The sequence below is a fragment of the Oryctolagus cuniculus genome, chromosome 17 (assembly GCF_051225735.1).
Source record: "Oryctolagus cuniculus isolate XC-2025 breed Fujian yellow rabbit chromosome 17, ASM5122573v1, whole genome shotgun sequence".
NCBI lineage: Eukaryota > Metazoa > Chordata > Mammalia > Lagomorpha > Leporidae > Oryctolagus > Oryctolagus cuniculus.
Genome location: NC_142883.1, coordinates 436,248 through 456,828, shown reverse-complemented (window position 1 = coordinate 456,828; position 20,581 = coordinate 436,248). Strand labels below are relative to the sequence as shown.

The 20,581-nt window shown below is 55.6% G+C and overlaps 2 long non-coding RNA genes across 14 annotated transcripts; one reads left to right on the top strand and one right to left on the bottom strand.

Moving 5' to 3' along the window:
- The first annotated feature begins 17 nt into the window (after positions 1 to 17).
- LOC103345863 (uncharacterized) lies at positions 18 to 7,810 on the top strand. 7 transcript variants are annotated; one of them, XR_016224378.1, is made up of 4 exons: positions 18 to 172; positions 1,360 to 1,429; positions 5,585 to 5,745; positions 7,542 to 7,810. It is a non-coding gene; the product is annotated as an uncharacterized LOC103345863 (long non-coding RNA). The 7 variants fall into 7 exon arrangements; XR_016224376.1 differs by having other exon boundaries at positions 167 to 301; XR_016224377.1 differs by having other exon boundaries at positions 167 to 301; positions 1,360 to 1,436.
- A 5,103-nt stretch (positions 7,811 to 12,913) lies between these two features.
- Positions 12,914 to 20,515, bottom strand: LOC138845963 (uncharacterized). 7 transcript variants are annotated; one of them, XR_016224372.1, is made up of 4 exons: positions 17,299 to 20,515; positions 13,702 to 13,821; positions 13,509 to 13,617; positions 12,914 to 13,300 (listed from the first exon to the last, which is right to left on the bottom strand). It is a non-coding gene; the product is annotated as an uncharacterized LOC138845963 (long non-coding RNA). The 7 variants fall into 7 exon arrangements; XR_011383302.2 differs by having other exon boundaries at positions 13,509 to 13,821; XR_016224370.1 differs by having other exon boundaries at positions 12,914 to 13,617.
- Between the last annotated feature and the right edge of the window lie 66 nt (positions 20,516 to 20,581).

The window sequence follows — 20,581 nt, the reverse complement described above, 5'->3', positions numbered from 1 at the left end:
TAGCGGGGCAGGGGCGAGCAGGGGGCGGGGCCGGGTGTTTACACTCCCGCGTGTGCTGGTCGGCAGCGGGTGAGGCGCAGCCGCGGGCGTGGGGTCCGCCCCCTCCCTGCCAGAGGGACCTCCAGGGATTCGCCGGTTCCAAGGCGACGCCCTTGTCTCGAGAGCGACGCCGGTGCGTGGGTGCACGTGTACGTGGGTGAGCGTGTGCGCGCGTCTGCTCGTGCGCGTCTGTGCGGCTCTGCAGGTGTCTGCGCGTGCGTGTGCCTGCGCGGCTGCTGTGCGCGTGGTCATGAGTGCGCGGGTGCGTGGACCTGTGCGTGTGGCGGGGAATAGGGCAGGGTGGGGGCCTGCGAGCCTCGGGGCGTGGCTTCTCTTCCCCTCCCGGAGCAAGGAGCCCCTGCCACCGGGACCCGCTTTCCACTCTGGGGGTCCCCATCGGGATCCTGGCAGCGGGCAGGGGGCGCGCTGGCCCCGTGGCTGGGGGCTGCTTCTTCGTTTAGGACCGCCTTGCCTCCGCCACTCCCTCACCTCCACCTCAGGTGGGGCAGGGCGCTCTGAGGCATCGTCATCCCACTGTTGCAGGGAGAGGGGGAGACTTACAAAAGCGTGAAAGCCGAGATTTCTATCTTCATCACTTGCGTTTATTTGTACCTAAGCCCACCACGTTAGTTTACAGCGCTTACTGCTGGTTGATAGTTGCTGATGGGACAGTGGTGATGCCACCAGACAGAAAGGAAGGTCACTGGAAGGTGGGTGTGGCAGGTGCGGTGGCTCCCACCCCCAAGCCCAAAAGCCCCAGGAGTTCCTCTTCTCTGGACCCTCAGCCCTAGTGCCGCAGTCGCTGTGAGTCACTGCTCAGGTACCCAGCCAGGCAGGTATGCTTACCTCCTGCTGCCCCCACCCGCAATGCCTGCCCCACCTCAGGGTAGGGTCTCAAAGCTCTCAGCCCCCCTCCTGGGTTTAGGCCCAACAGCCTGGAGGTCTGCAGGGGTTGTTCCCAGCTGTGGAAGACCGGCGAGACCTGCCTGCTTTTCTGTCCTCCCCGTGCCAGCAGTCAGAAAGTGGCAAGTGATACCTGAAATCCCAGACAAAATGCAGTCACTCCCCGTGTCTGTGGGGATTCCTTCCAGGAGCCTCTGGGGATACAGAATCCTCTGATGTGCTGAAGTCCCTCAAAGATGGCACAGTATTTGCATGTAATCTACATACATCCTCCTGTTCACTTAGATTACTTACAATACCTAATACAACACAAGCACCATGTCAATAGTTGTTATACTGTATTGCTCAGGGAGTAACAACAAGAAGAAAGTCTGTACATGTTTCGAACAATCTTGTTTGAATATTTTTTGTTTACAGCTGGTTGCCTCCGGGGAGCAGAACACAAGATTACAGAAGAGGACACACCCACAGGGCCCGAACTGCAACAGTAAGTGGTGAGGAAGGCGCTCTCATCAGATACTTAGTTCACAAGCCAAAGGGTTCCCACCAGCAGAAGCCCCAGGCATGGGCCCCCACCAGCGTGGGGAAGGTCCTGTGCTGGGACAACGCCTGCCCCCTCTCTGATTGCGGTAGATGTGCAAAGTGCAGGCAGGAACACCACTGACCTGGCTTCTGCCCGCCTCAAGGCCAGGCTTCCAGTCCATCCACCTCTGCTCACTGGAGGAGTGCTCCCTGTGGCCAGGCTGAACTCTGCCCCTCAATTTCCTGCTTGCATCCTGGGGCTACTGCAGGAGACCAGGGCCCAGCTAGCAGAAGCCATGTGCATGCTTTGGAGGCCAGAGGGTCAGCCCACCATGGGCCCCTAGCTGCCATTCATGTTCCTCGTCACCTGCCCATTGTTCAGACGTGAGCAGGCCTCCAGTGCTCTGAAGAGAAGCAGCGGAGAAGCCACGGTCTTCGTTTCCAAAATCCAAGGGACGTTCTCCTCCTGGTTGTTGTTCAAATGGAGAACAGCCAGCCCTTAACCAAGGCTGTCACCAGTCCACGATGGCCTCGGGCAGCCCGCATGGAACCACTGTGTGCTGCTCCAATTCTGTTCAAACTTCCTCCTACATTAAAACAGGCATTGTTCATGCTAAAAGTAATCATGTTGCAATAGTGAAAAACTCAAGACAAACATTCACTCACCACACACTCGATTTCATCTCCCCCTCCCCCTCCCTTTATCTTCCCCCTCACCCCACCCTCACCTCAACTCACCCTCACACTCACCTCACCTTCACCTCACACTCATCCTCACTTCACCCTCACCTCACCTCACCTCACCTTCACCTCACCTCACCTTCACCTCACCTTCACCTCACCTTCACCTCATACTCACCCTCACCTCACCTCACCTCACTTCACCTCATCTCACCTTCACCTCACCTCACCCTCACACTCACCTCACCCTCACCTCACTTCATCTTCACCTCACCTTCACCTCATACTCACCCTCACTTCACCTTACCTTACCTCCACCTCACCTCACCTCACCCTCACGTCATCCTCACCTCACCCTCACATCATCCTCACCTCACTTCACCTCACCCTTACCTCACCTTCACCTCACCTCACTTCACTTCACCTCACCTCACACTCATCCTCACCTCACCCTTACCTCACCCTTACCTCACCCTCACCTCACCCTTATCTCACCCTCACACTCACCTCACCCTCACCTCACCTCATCTCACCTCACTTCATCTTCACCTCACCTTCACCTCACCTCACCTTCACCTCATACTCACCCTCACCTCACCTCACCCTCACACTCACCTCACCCTCACCTCACTTCACCTTCACCTCACCTTCACCTCATACTCACCCTCACCTCACCTCACCTCACTTCACCTTACCCTCATCCTCACCTCACCCTCACCTCACCTCACCCTCACCTCACCTCACCTCACTTCACCTCACACTCATCCTCACCTCACCCTTACCTCACACTCACCTCACCCTCACCTCACCTCACCTCACCTCACACTCACCTCTCAACTTCATCCTCACCTCACACCCTCACCCTCATCTTTACCTCACCTTTACCTCTCTTTCACCTCCCAACCTCAGCTCACTCACCTTGTACTCACCTCACACTCAACCTCATCTTCACCTCACCCTCACCTCACACTCACTCTTACCTCATCCTCACCTCATACTTGCTTACCTAACACTCACCCTCATCTTAAACTTACCTTGTACTCACCCCACCTCACACTCACCCTCACCTCACACTCACCCTCACCTCACCCTCAGTCACAGCTGGTCACTGTCACCCTCACCTCACCTTCACCTGACTCTCACCTAACCCTCAGCTGACCCCCTCTCACTTCTGCCTGTGCTGCCATTTGTCTCTTCCCTGAAGAACTGACCTCTATCCTTGTGCTCTTGGCATCTACGCAAGCACTGGTTCGGCTCTTTGCAGACACTTTGCTGAGGACACCAGAGAGTACGTTTCCAGACACTGTGGGACCCTTCAGCTCTGTGTTTGCACAACCAGTTCCTCTGCTTCACACACACGTGGCTCTTCTCGTGAAGTCAGCGGAGCCTCAGAACCAAATACCAACCCCTCTACTGCAAAGCCCTCCTGACCTGCGTGGGCTGCTCCTCAGCATGGCGTCTCACTAAGACAACACACCAGGGCACCTGGCTTAAGGTTTATTTATGTACTTGAAAGGCAGAGAGAGAGAGAGAAGAGAGATCTTCCATCTGCCGGGTCACTCTCCAAATGGCCACACGGCCAGGGCTGAGCCAGGCACTCCGTCTGGGTTTCGTGTCATTAGCTGCCGTCTCCCGGGTGCATTAGCAGGGAGCTGGATTGGAAGCAGAGCAGCTGGGACTCTGACGCAGGGTGCTGATGTCGTGTACAAGTGGCCATTCCACCGGCTGCACCACGGTGTTGCCTCCTGGGAAGAAACTTTGATTTAGCTGCCACACTGACTTTGTGTAACCTCAAAGGTTTGAGATTAACTCGTGGACAATGGTGAACCTGTGATCCTGTTTCTCTGCCAGGCTCAATGTTCCTGCCCAGTCATAGCTTGGGTCTAACTAGCAGAACTGGTTGGTGGTTCTGGTCCTTTGGAGTGCATTTTTTGGTGGTTTTCTTCTCCTTTTCTTTTAAAAAAAGATTTATTTATTTATTTGAAAGTCAGAGAAAGAGCGAGAGACAGAGAAAGAGAGAGAGGTCTTCTATCTGCTGGTTCACTCCGAAATGGCTTCAATAGCTGGGTCTGGGCCAGGCTAAAGCCAGGAGCCAGGAGCTTCATCCAGGCCTCTCACATGGGTGCAGGGGCCCAAGGATTTGGGCCATCCTCAGCTGCTTACCCAGGTCATTAGCAGGGAGCTGAATGGGAAGTGGAGCAGCTGGGACTTGAACTAGTGCCCGTATGGGATGCCGGCATTGCAGGCAGCAGCTTTATCCATTAGGCCACAATGCCAGCCTCCTTACTTGGGGGTTTTCAAATGCTTTTCAAGATGTCTTTTGTCTTTCTGGTCCCTTCATTAATGAGTGGAATGAAACCAGACCTTCTATTTATGGAAGAATGACATTTCAAACAATTTGACAATGGAATTATATCCAGGAAGCTTAAATTCCCAGGCAACGGATACATCTCCCAACATAGTGCTCAGAAAGGCAAATTGAAGCTGGCGCCATGGCTCACTAGGCTAATCCTCTGCCTGCGGCGCCGGCACCCCAGGTTCTAGTCCCCAGTTGGGGCGCCGGATTCTGTCCTGGTTGCTCCTCTTCCTGTCCAGCTCTCTGCTGTGGCCTGGGAGTGCAGTGGAGGATGGTCCAAGTCCTTGGGCCCTGTACCCGCATGGGAGACCAGGAGAAGCACCTGGCTCCTGGCTTCTGATCAGCACGGTGCACCGGCCACAGAGTACCAGCCACAGCGGCCATTGTGGGGTGAACCAACGGAAAAGGAAGACCTTTCTCTCTGTCTCTCTCTCTCTCACTGTCCAAAAAAAAAAAAAAAAAAAAAAAAGGCAAGTTGGAAACAGCATCTTCCAAGGTTCTCTTGACCTACAGGAGCTGGCTGCCTACCCACCACCATGCACAACCTCCTGCCTGGTTCCTTGACTGCTCCTTCTGCCCGTCACCCTGTCCAGAGACTGGTCTTTGCATTCTGGGCCTGACGCGCGCCCAGCGTGCACGTTAGTGGAACACTGGAATCAGAAGTACAGCTAGGGCTCGAACCCTGGTACTCTGGCACGGGATGGTGGCCTCCCGAGCAGCATCTTCGCTGCTGTGCCAGGCCATCTCTGAATGAGAAGCTTCCTAGAGCCAGGCAGAGCATGCTGTAGACGGGATGAATGCGCTTTGGCCACGGTCAGATCCGAGCTGGTCTTTGTTACTTGGACACAATTCTGATTGTCCTTGGTCATCAGGGTGTCACAAGTGTGGATCTGGGTGCATGTGAATGCAGGAATAGCCCGCAGCCTGCCTTTCGCAAAGTAACACGTCCACGTCCCTGGACTCAGAGGCAAAGGAACAGGTTCTGGGGATGAGTGGCCCCAGCTCCTGTGCAGGCATCAGCTCCCGCGAGGGGAGGGACTCCGTGTGACGTGACCATAACGTAACCTGCACCTCTTCCTTTAGGTAACCCTGGTGCTCATCGCAAACCTTACAGGATAAACAAGTTCATCTCTGGCCGGCTGGACCGTCCCTCGTGTAGTGCCTGGAATCTTAACATTTCTTGAGAAAGTCCATGGGCTGTCTTTTTCTCCCTTAACACAAGAAGCCCCTCCTGCTGGCTGGAGGTGTGAGGCTCCGTTGTCTCATGGTCACCTGAGATCACAGTCCTCTCCCTCAGTCCTCACTCTGTAACCTTGGCTTTGCCCTCCGCTTTGGTTTCTTGGCACCCCCGCCTTTGGAGGCTGCTTCTCATACGCACGGGTTTCCTCCGTGAGAGACATGAGGACGCTGCAGAAATGCCAGGAAAGCTCACCTCTCAGGGGCACAGCTGCTGTGCAGGGAAAACACCTCTCCCTGCTGTGCCAAGCCCAGCACTTCCTCCTCGACTGAGTCGCAGTAAATAGCCCCCTTAACCCTAAAGCTCAGGAGAGGTTTTTCCCGAGAGAATCCCTTTGGGCCACAGGAGGAAGAGGAATGATTTCCTTTGTGTGAAATTTCAGCCTCGGCCTGGGGCTTCTGGGCTTGTGCTGCCACACATTCCTGGTCCCTGAAGTCCGAGACCGGGTGGGAGCAGGACTCACTAAATAAGCCCCTCCGGCCCGACAGGTGTTCGTCTCCAACCCCAAAGACCCCCTGCTGTGCTCTTGGGGATGTCCCCAACATGCAGACATGCCCCAAACAGCCCAAAGTGACAGGCATGTGACTGAGACTGCCAGGGTAGCTGAGCCTCACTCCCAGAGAAGGTGGGGGACATCCGCTTTCCCACCAGAGAGATGAGGATGGGTCCGTGGGGGGCCGCCCTACCCACCCTGCAAAACCTAACACTCTTCCCTGCCCCCCGGGCAGAGGGAGGCTGGTGCTGGCTGTCCACCTGCTGCCTGTGTGCCACAGCAACCATGTCTGCTAAATCCGTTTTAAATTTTTCTGTCGACAAAAGCTGTGAGAGCCTTGTAATATTTTCTTTAAGATTTTATTTATTTATTTGAGAGGCAGAGTTACAGACAGTGAGAGGAAGAGAGAGAAAGGTCCTTCCTCTGTTGTTTCACTCCCCAAATGGCCACAATGGCCGGAGCTGCGCTGATCCGAAGCCAGGAGCCAGCTGCTTCTTCCGGGACTCCCACATGGGTGCAGGGGCCCAAGCACTTGACAGGCCATTGCAGAGAGCTGGACCGGAAGTGGAGTAGCCGGGACTAGAACTGGTGCCCATATGGGATGCTGGTGCTGCGGGCAGAGGATTAACCTACTGTGTCACGGTGCCGGCCCCGTAACATTTTCTTGAGAGGAGATTTCTGTTGTGCCAATTTTTCTGGAATGACCAAACTCCATCAGAACAGACTGTCAGAGCCCTAGATGAGATGGAAGAAGTCAGATGTGGGGAAGGCGGGTGTGTGTGTGTGAATGTGTGTGTGTGTGAATTTCCATCTTGCTGGTTCATTCCCCAAATGCCCACAACAGCCAGGGCTAGGCCACACTCAAGCCAGGAGCCAGAGACTCCATGTGGATCTCCCATGTGGGTGGTGGGGCTGTTAGGTAGGAAGTTAGATATGAGCTTATGTGTGTGTGACATAAAGGCCTGAAGAGAAGACGTCTATGTCCAGCATATGCATCTGCACCTCAAAGTCATCCTGACAGTGTTCCAGGGGCAGCCCAGTGGTCACATCCTGCCCCCTCCTACCTGATAACCTGCCAGGTGGGGGTCCCCACCCCTTCTGCCTGACAAATCTTCCACAATCTCCCAGATGCAACCCAGTATCTGCATTTCAAACACCCTGCTCCAGATCCCCATTCTCTAGGGGGCCCTGCTCACCCTTCCTCTGAACCCAGGACGGCACCAGCTAGACTTCCCCCTGTCTGATACCTTCAGGGGAAAACTCAGTTAGGAGCTTCTTAGTATTTACAGCCATAAAACCCTTTGTTTCAGGAGGAGACGTGTGAAGACAGAGACCCATCTCCTTAAAAACCCCCGGCCTCCCCGCCTGTGCGTTCAGCCCTCTGCCTCTCTGCTGAGCTGCCTGCCTGGCCTGGTCAGGTGTGATCTCTCCTCTCAACATGTAACCTCACCGCCCCCCCCACCCCGCCAGTCAGAGCGACTGGGCACACTCAGGTTCTTCAGGTTCTGTCTGGAGAGGTGCCCATCCGTCCTTACGGATGTCCCTTCCCTAATAAACCTTGCTATTTTACCTCCCACTACTCTGTCTCACGCCTGAATTCTTTCTTGCGCGAAGACAAGAACCCTGCCATTCTCCGGTAACAGGGTCATCACCTGCTGCTTCCCCAGGCGCTGGACAGGAGGCAGAGCAGCCTGGCTCGCTGATTTGGGATGTGGGCGTCCCACATGCTGACTTAACCCACTGTACCGCCAGGCAATCGCAGAACCGCATTCCCTGCTAAGGGTGAATCAGATTCTACTGTATGCAGCCTCACACGTGTTTGTCCATTCACCCATCAGGGACACTGACAGCTTGGCTTTGTGTAGGAGTTTCTGCATGGGCACCGGGGCTGGGGACAACTCTGTAGAACCGTGGAGGACCTGGGTCTCTGAGCACAGAGCTCTCTGCTGTCGGCCCTGAAGCCTTGGGCTTGGTGGCAGCGCCCAGCGGCCTCTGGCCTGGAGTGTGATTTCGGGGACGGGAGGGTCCCTGAGCCCGGGAGGTGGAAGGGAGAAGGAATGACGGACACTTCAGCAGCAGGCAAGGGGTTTCTGTCCACGTCATTTCTTCTTCTGACGCCCAAATAAAAATAGACTAAGGAACTGTAAAAGGGACTGGCCACGTCTCCCCAGACCCAGCAGGCGCACACACCAATTAACTCTGCGTCACTCCCCTCTTCTGCTGTGAAGAAGTTAATAGAAATTAACAGCTGAGTGCAGCCTGAAGGTACGTCTGCTGGTGACTCAAGAATTCACAAAGTGCCAGCTGCTCTTCTGCCGTGGAAAGAAAACCTATTTTAAGCAGAACTTGAACTTTGTGGGTGCTCCAGCAGTATCAGTCACCCAGGTTTCCAGCCAGCGCTCCCCCAAGGCATCACGCCTCGCCACGCCCCGACCCCGCGGCAACCACGCCCCGCCCACTCTCCCAGGCAGCCCCGCCCCGCCCAGTGCCACGCCCAGCGGCTCCGCCCCGCCCCCCGCGTTTCACAGCGGCGGGAGCGCGGCTGGGGGGCGCAGGCGCCTCGGGTCCCTCCCGGGAGACCCGAACCGCGCGAGTGACAGCCCTCGGTGCCGGGAGTCCTCGGGCGCGTGTTCACCGGCTCCCCGCGGGAGCGCGCCCTGCCTCCGCACTGGTGCCTCGCGGGGACCCCAGACCCCGGGGCTCAAAGCTGCCTGGGCGAACTGGAAGCCCCTCCTCGGCTGCGGGAAGATACGGTCGGGACCTACGGGAGCGACTCGCCCAGAGCGGGTGTCGCGCCGCCCGGCAGCACGAGGCGGTTCGTGGGAGCCCGCTGTCCTGGGAGCCAGGAGTGACTGCGGGAGGGACACCGCTTCCTGCTGCGGGGAGGAGCGCGGGTGACTCCGGGGTCCGTGCGGAGCCGCCCGGGAAAAGGGGTGCAGGAGGACCCGCTGGTCCTCCCTCCCCGGACCCAGCCTGGGACGCTCGGCGCCGGGGGCCCGAGGAGGTAGAGGGTCTCTGGGGGCGTCGGACGGAGCCGTAGGCGGGAGGCAGGCCGGGAGAGCAGGGGGCCTTGCAGAGGCTGTGGCCGACGCAGGGGACAGTGGTGCCCAGGGTGGTGATGCGGCCCGGCCGGCAGTGCTGGCTGGCGGAAGGAGCCTCCGGCCCGGCCTGCGCCCTGGGGCACCGCGGCCGCCCTCAGGGCACCACCGGGCGCCGGCCTGCGCCCTGGGGCATCGCGGCCGCCTTCAGGGCACCACCGGGCCCCCGCCTGCGCCCTGGGGCACCGCGGTCACCGTCAGGGCACCACCGGGCGCCGGCCTGCGCCCTGCGGGACCGCGGTCACCGTCAGGGCACCACCGGGCCAGTGCCCTGCAGTATCACAGGAAGCGGGAGGTCTGCAGTGTTAGCAACAGAACCGTCACCGCCCAGAAACACCCAGTTCGGTCACAGGAGGTTCCCCGCGACGGCCTTTAGGTCGTTGTGATAAAGCTAGCGTGGTTGGAACTCAGTCGCACGGTGCACCTGACGCCATGACGCTTCCCAGAGCACCACGTAAGGGCGTGCAGATGGTTGGCACTGGAGCCCTCGGCCAGTAGACACCGCCACCATGCCTCCCAATAGTATAGTTGACGGCCCTTTGAGGATCTTGAGGTCACAGGTGGTGGCTTTATCTGCTATTTTTTTTTTTTTTTTTTTTTTTTTTTTTTTTTTTTTTTTTGCAGAGTGGACAGTGAGAGAGAGAGAGAGAAAGGTCTTCCTTTTGCCGTTGGTTCACCCTCCAATGGCCGCTGCGGCCCGCTGATCCGAAGGCAGGAGCCAGGTGCCTCTCCTGGTCTCCCATGGGGTGCAGAGCCCAAGCACTTGGGCCATCCTCCACTGCACTCCCTGGCCACAGCAGAGGGCTGGCCTGGAAGAGGGGCAACCAGGACAGAACCCGGCGCCCCGACCAGGACTAGAACCTGGTGTGCCGGCGCCGCTAGGCGGAGGATTAGCCTAGTGAGCCACAGCGCCGGCTCCTGATATATACTTTTGCTTTAAATAAATTCTGTTTTCCTGTATACCGCTGTGTTTCCAGCTTGAATTCTTTTTGAAGATTTATTTGAAAGGCAGAGCGACAGAGAAAGAGATCTTCCATCTGCTGGTTCACTCCCAACTGGCCACAATGATGGGGGCTGGGCCAGGCCGAAGCCAGGAGCCTGGTACTCCATCCAGGTCTCCCGCATGGATGGCAGGGACTCAAGTACTTGGATCATCTTCTGCTGTTTTCCCAGGGAGCTGAATTGGAAGCAGAGCAGCCAGGAGTCTGACGCTCTGATATGGAATGCTGGCATTATAGGTGGCACCGTGGCCCACAGGCCCTTCCCTTGGACAGTATGCGGGAGGGCCCATCTGATCATGTCACCTGCTGGGCCTTCACTGAGGCTTGTAGCACAGCTGGGAAATAGGGGAAGTGACCTGGCACAGACTCAGCTGACAGTAGGAAGCCCTCTGGAGAGCAGACCCCACACAGACAACAGGAGCTGGGGCTGCACTGTGGTGCAGTGGGTTAAGCCAGCACTTGCAATGCCTGCATCCCATATCTGAGCTCTGGTTTGAGTCCCAGCTACCCCACTTCTGGTCCAGCTTCCTGCTAATGCACATAAAGCAGCAGGAGATAGCGCCAAGTACTTGGGCCCCTACCATCCATGTGGGAGACCAGGATGGCATTCCTGGCTCCTCCTAGCTTTGGCCTGAGCCAAACAAGGCTGTTTCAGTCATTTGGGGAGTGAATCAATAGGTGGAAGACATCTCTCTGTTGCTCTGCCTTGCAGATAAGTGAATCAATCTTTAAAACAAAACTAAACTATGAGATGCACTGCCTTTACTCCCTGGGGAATCCAGGAATTGTGCAGTGGCTTGCTGTGTGAAATTTTTCCATCCTGTCTCCTGCCCCCAGTTTCAGGGCTTCTGTAGCGATTCTTCTGACCTGTTTGGGGGTGTTCTCATACTGGGAACACCTGCTTCTGCCTGGGTGCCTTCCTGCGCCCAGCTCCTGAGTGTATGGCTTTTGTGTGCAGAACTGGTCAGAGGAGTGAGAAATGCGGCTGGGATGAAATCCTGATTCCACTGTCTCCCAGCCATGCAGCCAGTGGCTGGGGCACTGGTTGATCTCTGTGGGCCTCAGTTTCCCCATTTCTTGAGTGGAAACATTTCCTTGTGGGATGTCCGTGAGCAGTGTGAGAAATAAAGTCGGGGGGCCAGCACCATGGCTCACTTGGTTAATCCTCCACCTGCGGCGCCGGCATCTCATATGGGCACCAAGTTCTAGTCCTGGTTGCTCCTCTTCCGGTCCAGCTCTCTGCGGTGACCCAGGAGGGCAGTGGAGGATGGCCCAAGTGCTTGGGCCCCTGCACCCGCATGGGAGACCAGGAGGAGGCACCTGGCTCCTGGCTTTGGATCGGCGCAGCTCCAGCCATAGCGGCCATTTGGAGAGTGAACAACGGAGGGAAGACCTTTCTCTCTGTCTCTCTCTGTCTATAACTCTGTCAAATAAATTAAAAAAATAAAGTCGGGTTCATCTTCAAAGCAAGATGTCTAGCTGTGAGTAGACAGCTAGCTAGCATAACCGCTTGCAGGTGTGTGTAAAGTTACACGTACCTAGTTAGCCTAAGAGCTAGGTTACATACACCTGGAAAGTTCTTAGGCAATCAGGCTATAAGGCTTGGCCACAACAGCTGAAGCAGATGTAGGGAAGATTCTAGCCCTGCAGTGCTCAGCCAGGGAGGGACCTGCTAGGATATAAACAGCTTGCTGAAAGCCACTGGGTGATGCTGGCCCACCAGGCACCTGATCTTGCACAGTCAATAGCAAAGTCTCCCTTTTGCAGCACTTCCTGAGTTTCAGAGCTCTTTTTTTTTTTTTTTTTTTTTTTGTTTTGTTTTTGACAGGCAGAGTTAGACAGTGAGAGAGAGAGAGACAAAGAGAAAGGTCTTCCTTTTTCCATTGGTTCACCCCCCAAAGTGGCCACCACGGCTGGTGCATTGCGGCCAGCAGGCTGCGCCAATCTGAAGCCAGGAGCCAGGTGCTTCCTCCTGGCCTCCCATGCAGGTGCAGGGCCCAAGCACTGGGGCCATTCTTCACTGCCCTCCTGGGCCACAGCAGAGAGCTGGAAGAGGAGCAACCGGGACAGAAACTGGCGCCCCGACCGGGACTAGAACCCGAGGTGCTGGCGCCACAAGGCGGAGGATTAGCCTAGTGAGCCATGGCGCTGGCCCTCAGACTATCTTTTAAGTGGTCCTGTGAGGTTACTTCTCACAACTCGGGTGCTCACCCAGGGTCTCTGTGCCTGTGTGGAGAGGGGCTCCAGCAGAAGAGGAGATGCGTCCCACCCGGTTTTAGATGGCCTGCTCTGTCCGCGTGCCCATCTCCCCACAGAAGTTACAGAAACGCCCAGGCCTGTCATCCGGAAGACACGAGACAATACAGAGGAGAAAAAGCAGGCTCTGCGGCAGCCAGGCAACCTGGTGCATGAGTCGAGGTAGGAAAACCAGACTTTAAGTACTGCCTTGGGCTGGCCTCTTTGGAGGTCGAGTGTGTGTGAACAGATGAAGTGGGTCTTGGAGTGTGCAAGAAGCCTCCACTGGGGGTTGAGCACACAGGAAACTCAGAGTCACAACCAGCTGGAAACGGGAAATAAAAATTCTTTTTTTTTTTAAAGATTTATTTATTTATTTGAAAGAGTTATACAGAGAGAGAAGGAGAGGCAGAGAGAGAGGTCTTCCGTCTGCTGGTCACTCCCCAATTGGCCACAATGGCCGGAGTTGCACCAATCCGGAGCCAGGAGCCAAGAGCTTCTTCCAGGTCTCCCATGCGGGTGCAGGGGCCCAAGGACTTGGGCCATCTTCCACTACTTTTCCAGGCCACGGCAGAGAGCTGGATTGGAAGTGGAGCAGCCGGGACCTGAACCGGTGCCCACATGGGGTTTCAGCACTGCAGGCGGCAGCCCAAAGGGAAGACAAATTCTAGGTCCAGGGCAGAAGGGTGAGCTGAAGAGGTTCCCTCTGACGTCCCTCTGGATGCCTGCTGGGGGCTGGGTGGAGGAAGGAGGATGCTGCGGTTTTGGAGGGACAGCTCTCGGACTCTTGGACCAAGGACAAGGGAAAAACCAATTGCTGTTTTATTTGGCCCAGATTTGGTTCAGATAAGGACCAGGAGAATGGAGAGGCAATAAGGCAGTTAAGGGAAAAAAGATCTGGAACCATGAGGGAGCCAAGCCCACTGCCCCTTTAAATCCTTACATAAACTTCGCTCTCCCTTCTAAACAACAGACATCCGGCATGTTCACTCTCTGGGACGGGGAGAAGTGGCATTTGTCAATGTTCCCTTACAACAGTAAGGTCAGAAATTCTAAAAAGGAAATGAAGTCACTTTTAGAAGACCCTCTTGGGTTCGCAGAACAGTTGGACCGATTCTTGAACCCTAGCCTTGCACCTGGGCTGAAACGAGGTCCATATGAATCTCCTGTTCACAGTGGGAGACGGGCAGTGATTGCCAGGGCAGCTACGGCCCTCTGGGGCAGAGAGTGTCCTCCTGGAGAGGCGGTCTTGCTGGCTGAAAAAGAAATTTTCCAAATATTGACCCTGAGTGGGATAATAACCCAGGGATTGATCCCAAACGCAGGACCTCAAGGACTAATAATGAAAGAAATCAAAAAGCCCACTCCCAAGTAGCAAACGGTATTTGAAATTCAACAGGAAAAAGAGGAAACCCCTCTGCTTTCCTGCAAAGACTTAGAATCAGACGCGGAAATACTCTGGACTGGATCCGGGGAACCTTGTGAAACAAGGACTTTTTTTTTTAAGATTATATTTATTTATTTATTTATTTGAGAGGCAGAGGGAGAGAGGGAGAGAGGGAGAGAGGGGGAGAGGGGGAGAGGGGGAGAGGGGGAGAGAGAAAGTCTTCCATCCACTGGTTCATTCCCTAGATGGCCTCAACAGCCAGAGCTGAGCCAATCCCAAGTCAGGAGCCAGGAGCTTCTTCCCAGCCTCCCACGTGGGTGCAGGGGCCCAAACATTTGGGCCATCTTCCACTGCTTTCCCAGGCCACAGCAGAGAGCTAGATCAGAAGACTAACAGCTGGGACTCGAACGGGCGCCCATATGGGATTCCAGCGCCACAGGCAGAGGCTTAGCCCACTATACCACAGTGCAAGCCCCAGAACAATGACTTAAAAATTAATTTGGGAGGGGGGCTGGCGCTGTGGTGCAATGGATTAAAGCCCCTGCCTGCAGCGCCAGCATCCCATATGGCACCAGTTAGAGTCCCGGCTGCTCCTCTTCCGATCCAGCTCTCTGCTGTGGCCTGGGAAAGCAGTGGAAGATGGCCCAAGTCCTTGGGCCCCTGCACCCATGTAGGAGACCTGGAAGAAACTCCTTGCTCCTGGCTTAGGATCAACTCAGCTCTGGCCGTTGCGGTCATTTGGAAAGTGAACCAGAGGAACAGAACACCTCTCTCTCTGGCTCTACCTCTCTCTGTATCTCTTTCAAATACATAATTATTTTTTTAAAAAAGTTAATTTTGGGGCCAGTGCAACAGGTAAAGCTGCCCCCTGCAGTGCTGGCATCCCATATGGGCACTGGTTCCTGTCCTAGCCCCTCCATTTCCAATTCAGCTTTCTGCTATGGCACGGGAGAGCAGTAGAAAGGCCCAAGTCCTTGGGCCTCTGCACCTGCGTGGGAGCCTGGGAAGAAGCTCCTGGCTTCAGATTGGCACAGCTCCAGCTGTTGCAGCCAGTTAGGGAGTGAACCAGTGGATGGAAGACCTCTCTCTGCCTCTCTTTAACTCTGTCTTTCAAATAAATAAATCTTTAAAAAATTATTTGCATAAAATTGGCCGGCGCCGCGGCTCACTAGGCTAATCCTCCGCCTAGCGGCGCCGGCACACCGGGTTCTAGTCCCGGTCGGGGTGCCGGATTCTGTCCCAGTTGCCCCTCTTCCAGGCCAGCCCTCTGCTGTGGCCAGGGAGTGCAGTGGAGGATGGCCCAGGTGCTTGGGCCCTGCACCCCATGGGAGACCAGGAAAAGCACCTGGCTCCTGGCTCCTGCCATCGGATCAGCGCGGTGCGCCGGCCGCAGCGCGCCGGCCGCGGCGGCCATTGGAGGGTGAACCAACGGCAAAGGAAGACCTTTCTCTCTGTCTCTCTCTCTCTCTCTCTGTCCACTCTGCCTGTCAAAAAAAAAAAAAAATAAAATAAAAATAAATAAAAAAAAATTATTTGCATAAAATAAACTTACTTGTTAATTTCACTTCTCACAAACTTTTTTTAGGTACCCTTGTAATTTTATAACCAAGAGCTGGATTGATATCACAAAGAAATTACAAAAGATGGGGCCGGCGCCGCGGCTCACTAGGCTAATCCTCCACCTAGAGGCGCCGGCACACCGGGTTCTAGTCCCGGTCAGGGCACCAGATTCTGTCCCGGTTGCCCCTCTTCCATGCCAGCCCTCTGCTGTGGCCAGGGAGTGCAGTGGAGGATGGCCCAGGTGCTTGGGCCCTGCACCCCATGGGAGACCAGGAAAAGTACCTGGCTCCTGGCTCCTGCCGTCGGATCAGCGTGGTGCGCCGGCCGCGGCGGCCATTGGAGGGTGAACCAATGGCAAAGGAAGACCTTTCTCTCTGTCTCTTTCTCTCACTGTCTACTCTGCCTGTCAAAAAAAAAAAAAATTACAAAAGATGGGTAGAATGAAAAATCAATTGAGGGGTTATTAAGAGAAGCACAGAGGCCGGCGCCGTGGCTCAATAGGCTAATCCTCCACCTTGCGGCGCCGGCACACCGGGTTCTAGTCCCGGTCGGGGCGCCGGATTCTGTCCCGGTTGCCCCTCTTCCAGGCCAGCTCTCTGCTGTGGCCAGGGAGTGCAGTGGAGGATGGCCCAAGTGCTTGGGCCCTGCACCCCATGGGAGACCAGGAAAAGCACCTGGCTCCTGGCTCCTGCCATCGGATCAGTGCGGTGCGCCGGCTGCAGCGGCGGCCATTGGAGGGTGAACCAACGGCAAAAGGAAGACCTTTCTCTCTCTCTCTCTCTCACTGTCCACTCTGCCTGTCCAAAAAAAAAAAAAAAAAAAGAAGCACAGAAAGTTTTCTTGAGGAAGGAATAGGAAAAGCAAAAACAAAAGAAAAAATCATGGCTTCCATTGTAAATCAAAATCCCACTCACAAAAAGTGGAGAAGTCTGGAATTTCAGCAAACGACTGGGAGGGGATATAGGGAGGAACTCCTAAGACGGTCAGCGGATGTTACAGGTGTGGAAAGAACTTAAGGGTGAGACCCGAAGGGGAAGAGATAACATTTTTGGATGACACTAGAGCTGCCAGTTCCTCTCTATCAACCAAATAATACAGAATTCTCCGAGGAAAAATAGACAGTTAGGGGTAACAGGGAAGGGTCCAAGTTCCGGTATTTCTTTGTTTCATGATGCTGCTATCACAGGCTAATTAAAGTTTTTCTGACTTTGTAACTAACCTAGATAAAGGTCTCATGTGTGTTTCTGTTGCCATTATTGAGCACTGATTGAAAACTGAGTCTTAAATGGGTTGTTTTGTCAAGTGGTTTGAACCTCTGAAAATGCATTGTAAGTTTATAAAATGATGCCAGACGTATGTTTACGAGACAGTTAATGTCCATGTGAAGTGTGATGCAACCCTTGGAGATTGTGGGTGTGTGGAAATCTATACTGCTGCTAAGCAGGGGTGTGGAGGTTGTGTAAATGCCTAAGATGGGAAGACTGATCATTCCACAGGTTAGTGAACCCAGCCACTAGGCTTCAAGTGCTCCTGACCACTGAGACCACCGTACAAACCGCGGGGAAGGACTGGTAAACAAGACCTAAAAGGGGTAATGACCAGTGGAAAGTGTGTAGATCACCCGAAGGGCCCTTAAAAGTGACTGAGGAACCTTTAACTGTGGGTTGGCTCAGTCTCAAAACTAATACAGAATTGTGGGAGGGAGATCAGCCGGGACATAAATCGAGACAGAGTGCAGAGACAGGAATCCTGGGAGAATGGGTTAAATTCTTAGTAAAGCCCTCACCTCTGGCACGGGTGGTTCAGATTCCTCTAGGACGGGATACCAGTCCTGATGCACGCTGGCTCTATACCAAGGCAAGGGAAACAAGACTTGCAAATCCCTGTTCTTCTCCCCCACGTCGCAAAGGTCAAACTCCAAGGCAATGCCTTTTCTCCACTGGGAACATGAACCATTCCTTTTGCCTTTCCAGATAGGGGACTGAGTTCCACGAACCCGTGAGAGAACTGTCGACCTGCACGTGCACCTTGAATGTTGCTGGTGAGCCCGACAGCGGTAGTTACCCAACTCTCCTTATATCCTGGGCTGATGTCTGGTGGTATTGTGGAAAGAGGAACTGCCACGTCCTGCAACTGTCCACTGGACCAGGAGTTGTGCTGTAGTTCAGTTAGCCACTCCCTTCACCCTGGCATTCCACAAAGTGCCCAAAGGTAAAGGGAAGGTCATCAAAATGAAAACAAGACCAAAAATTGTAAGAAGAATGGATTGTGGGAAGTAAACATTTGGTTCATTTTCAAAGTAAGGTGTCTAGCTGTGAGTAGACAGCTAGCTGGCACCAGAGCTTGCAAATACGTAGAAAGTTACCAGGAGCTGGCCAGCCAAGTTACATGCACCCGGAAAGATCTCAGGCAAACAGGAAGTCAGGCATGGCCTAAACAGTGAAGCAAATGCAGGGAAGATGGTAAACCTCAGCATCCAGCCAGTGAGGAACGGGGTGGGGGACCTGCTAGGAAATAAACAGCCTGCTGGAAACCACCCCTTGGTGTGCTGGCCCACCAGCACCTGATCTTGCAAGATTGTTAATAAAATCTCACTTCAGCCGGCGCCGTGGCTCACTAGGCTAATCCTCCGCCTAGAGGCGCCGGCACACCGGGTTCTAGTCCCGGTCGGGGCGCCGGATTCTGTCCCGGTTGCCCCTCTTCCAGGCCAGCTCTCTGCTGTGGCCCGGGAGTGCAGTGGAGGATGGCCCAGGTGCTTGGGCCCTGCACCCCATGGGAGACCAGGAAAAGCACCTGGCTCCTGGCTCCTGCCATCGGATCAGCGCGGTGCGCCGGCCGCAGCGCGCCGGCCGCGGCGGCCATTGGAGGGTGAACCAACGGCAAAGGAAGACCTTTCTCTCTCTCTCTCTCTCTCACTGTCCACTCTGCCTGTCAAAAAAATAAATAAAAAAATAAAATAAAATAAAATCTCACTTCTGCTGCACTTTCGATTCTGAGTCCATCCTGCAGGTGTACATGTGAGGTTGTTTCTCACTGCAGCACGTGGGAAGCACTTTGGAAAGCCACTGGTGTGCAGGAACCACTCAGCCCTGTGGTCAGTTCACAGCACGACCTATTCCCTGGAGCCTCAATTCAGCTCCCTTCACCTTCCAACACACCATTTGCAGGGCATCCAAGTTGAATGATTCTGCTGAATTTGGGGCTATGAGCACCGCGGCCTATGGAATCACGAGGTGACTGCAGGGCCCTACATCATCCCAGGCACCCCACTGAGGGACATGGGTCTCCCAAGCAGTGCCTCAACCATTGTGCCAGATGCACACCCCAGATGTCATTAGTCAGCATTTCTAGTTGTTTTCAGTAGAAAGACTGGTCCCAAACAATCTGCAAACAGAGCTTTCATTATTCCTTAAACCTGCAACCTCGTTCCCTCATTCATTGTTTCAGCACATTCTTATCCCAGCATGACTGGCACTGGGACACAACGGATGGCTGGGGATTAATTCTGTGTCAGCTGGGCTGGGCTGCAGCGCTCAGATTGTTAGTGGGGAAAAAAATGTTTTTAAGGATATTTGTGCCAGTGCCGCAGCTCAATAGGCTAATCCTCCGCCTAGCAGCGTCGGCACACCGGGTTCTAGTCCCGGTCGGGGCGCCAGATTCTGTCCCGGTTGCTCCTCTTCCAGGCCAGCTCTCTGCTGTGGCCAGGGAGTGCAGTGGAGGATGGCCCAAGTGCTTGGGCCCTGCACCCCATGGGAGACCAGGAGAAGTACCTGGCTCCTGCCATGGGATCAGCGCGGTGCGCCGGCCGCAGTGCGCCGACCGCGGCGGCCATTGGAGGGTGAACCAACGGCAAAGGAAGACCTTTCTCTCTCTCTCTCACTGTCTACTCTGCCTGCCAAAAATAAATAAATAAATAAATAAAATAAAAAATAAAGAAAAAAAAGAAAAGAATTCCGGGGGCCGGCGCTGTAGCATAGCAGGTAAAGCCGCTGCCTGTAGTGCCAGCATCCCATATGGACGCCGGTTCGAGTCCCGGCTGCTCCACTTCCGATACAGCTCTCCGCTATGTGGAAGCAGTGGAAGATGGCTCAAGTTCTTGGGCCCCTGCACCTGCATGGGAGACCTGGAGGAAGCTTCTGGCTTCTGATCAGCTCAGTCACCGCTGTCGTGGCCATTTGCGGAATGAACCAGCAGATGGAAGACCTCCTCTCTGTCTTTTAAATAAATATTTTTTAAAAGCAAAAAGGGATTCTGTCCTGAGCGCTGCCTCCCTCGCTGAGCCTGCAGCCTGCCGGCCCACCCCGGTTTGCACCTCCACGGGGGCACGAGCCAATTCCTGAAAATGCGTCTCTGCGCACGCGCACATCCAGCTGAAGGCCAGCTGACGCTGGTGCAAAACCCACCCAAACGCCAGCACCCCCGAGGCCGCGGCTGAGGCGCACAGCGCGCCGAAGACCCCAGGTCGGGAGCGGAGGGCCACGGGGTCGCCACCCGAGGACGCGGGCGGGCAGCGCGGGGCGCCTCGGGGCGCAGCCAGGCCGGTGGGCGACGTCAACGGCGGGCCGCGGCCAGGGTAGGGGCAGATGCAGAGCAGGGCGAGCCCCAGCTACCCCGGAGCCCCGCCGGGAGCCGAGGAGAGCGGCCACCGCCCACCCGCCGCCCTCCCGGAGCCAGCCCCCGTTCCAACCCCCGCGATGACCCGAGGCCGCCACACAGCCTTCGCGGGCTCCCGAAGCCGCTCATTGGCGATCACCTTCCCGCGCCGAGCCTGAAGCCAGTGCGCGCCTCAGAGCCGGCACAGGATCACCTCCGCGCTCCGGAGCTGCCCTGCCGGGGCTACACGGCCCGCGCTCGGCGGACCCAGCCGGCCCCGCCCCTCGTCCAATCCCCGAGCGCGGCGCCACGGCCCGTCCCACCTCTCGTCCAATCGCTGCACTCTTCACCATGGCCGGCCCCGCCTCCCACCCAATCCCTGCGCGCATCACCGAGACCCGCCCTCCTCTCCACCTCACCCAATCCTCGCGCGCGTCACCGCGTCCCGAGACCAGCCCTCGCCCAATCGCTGCACT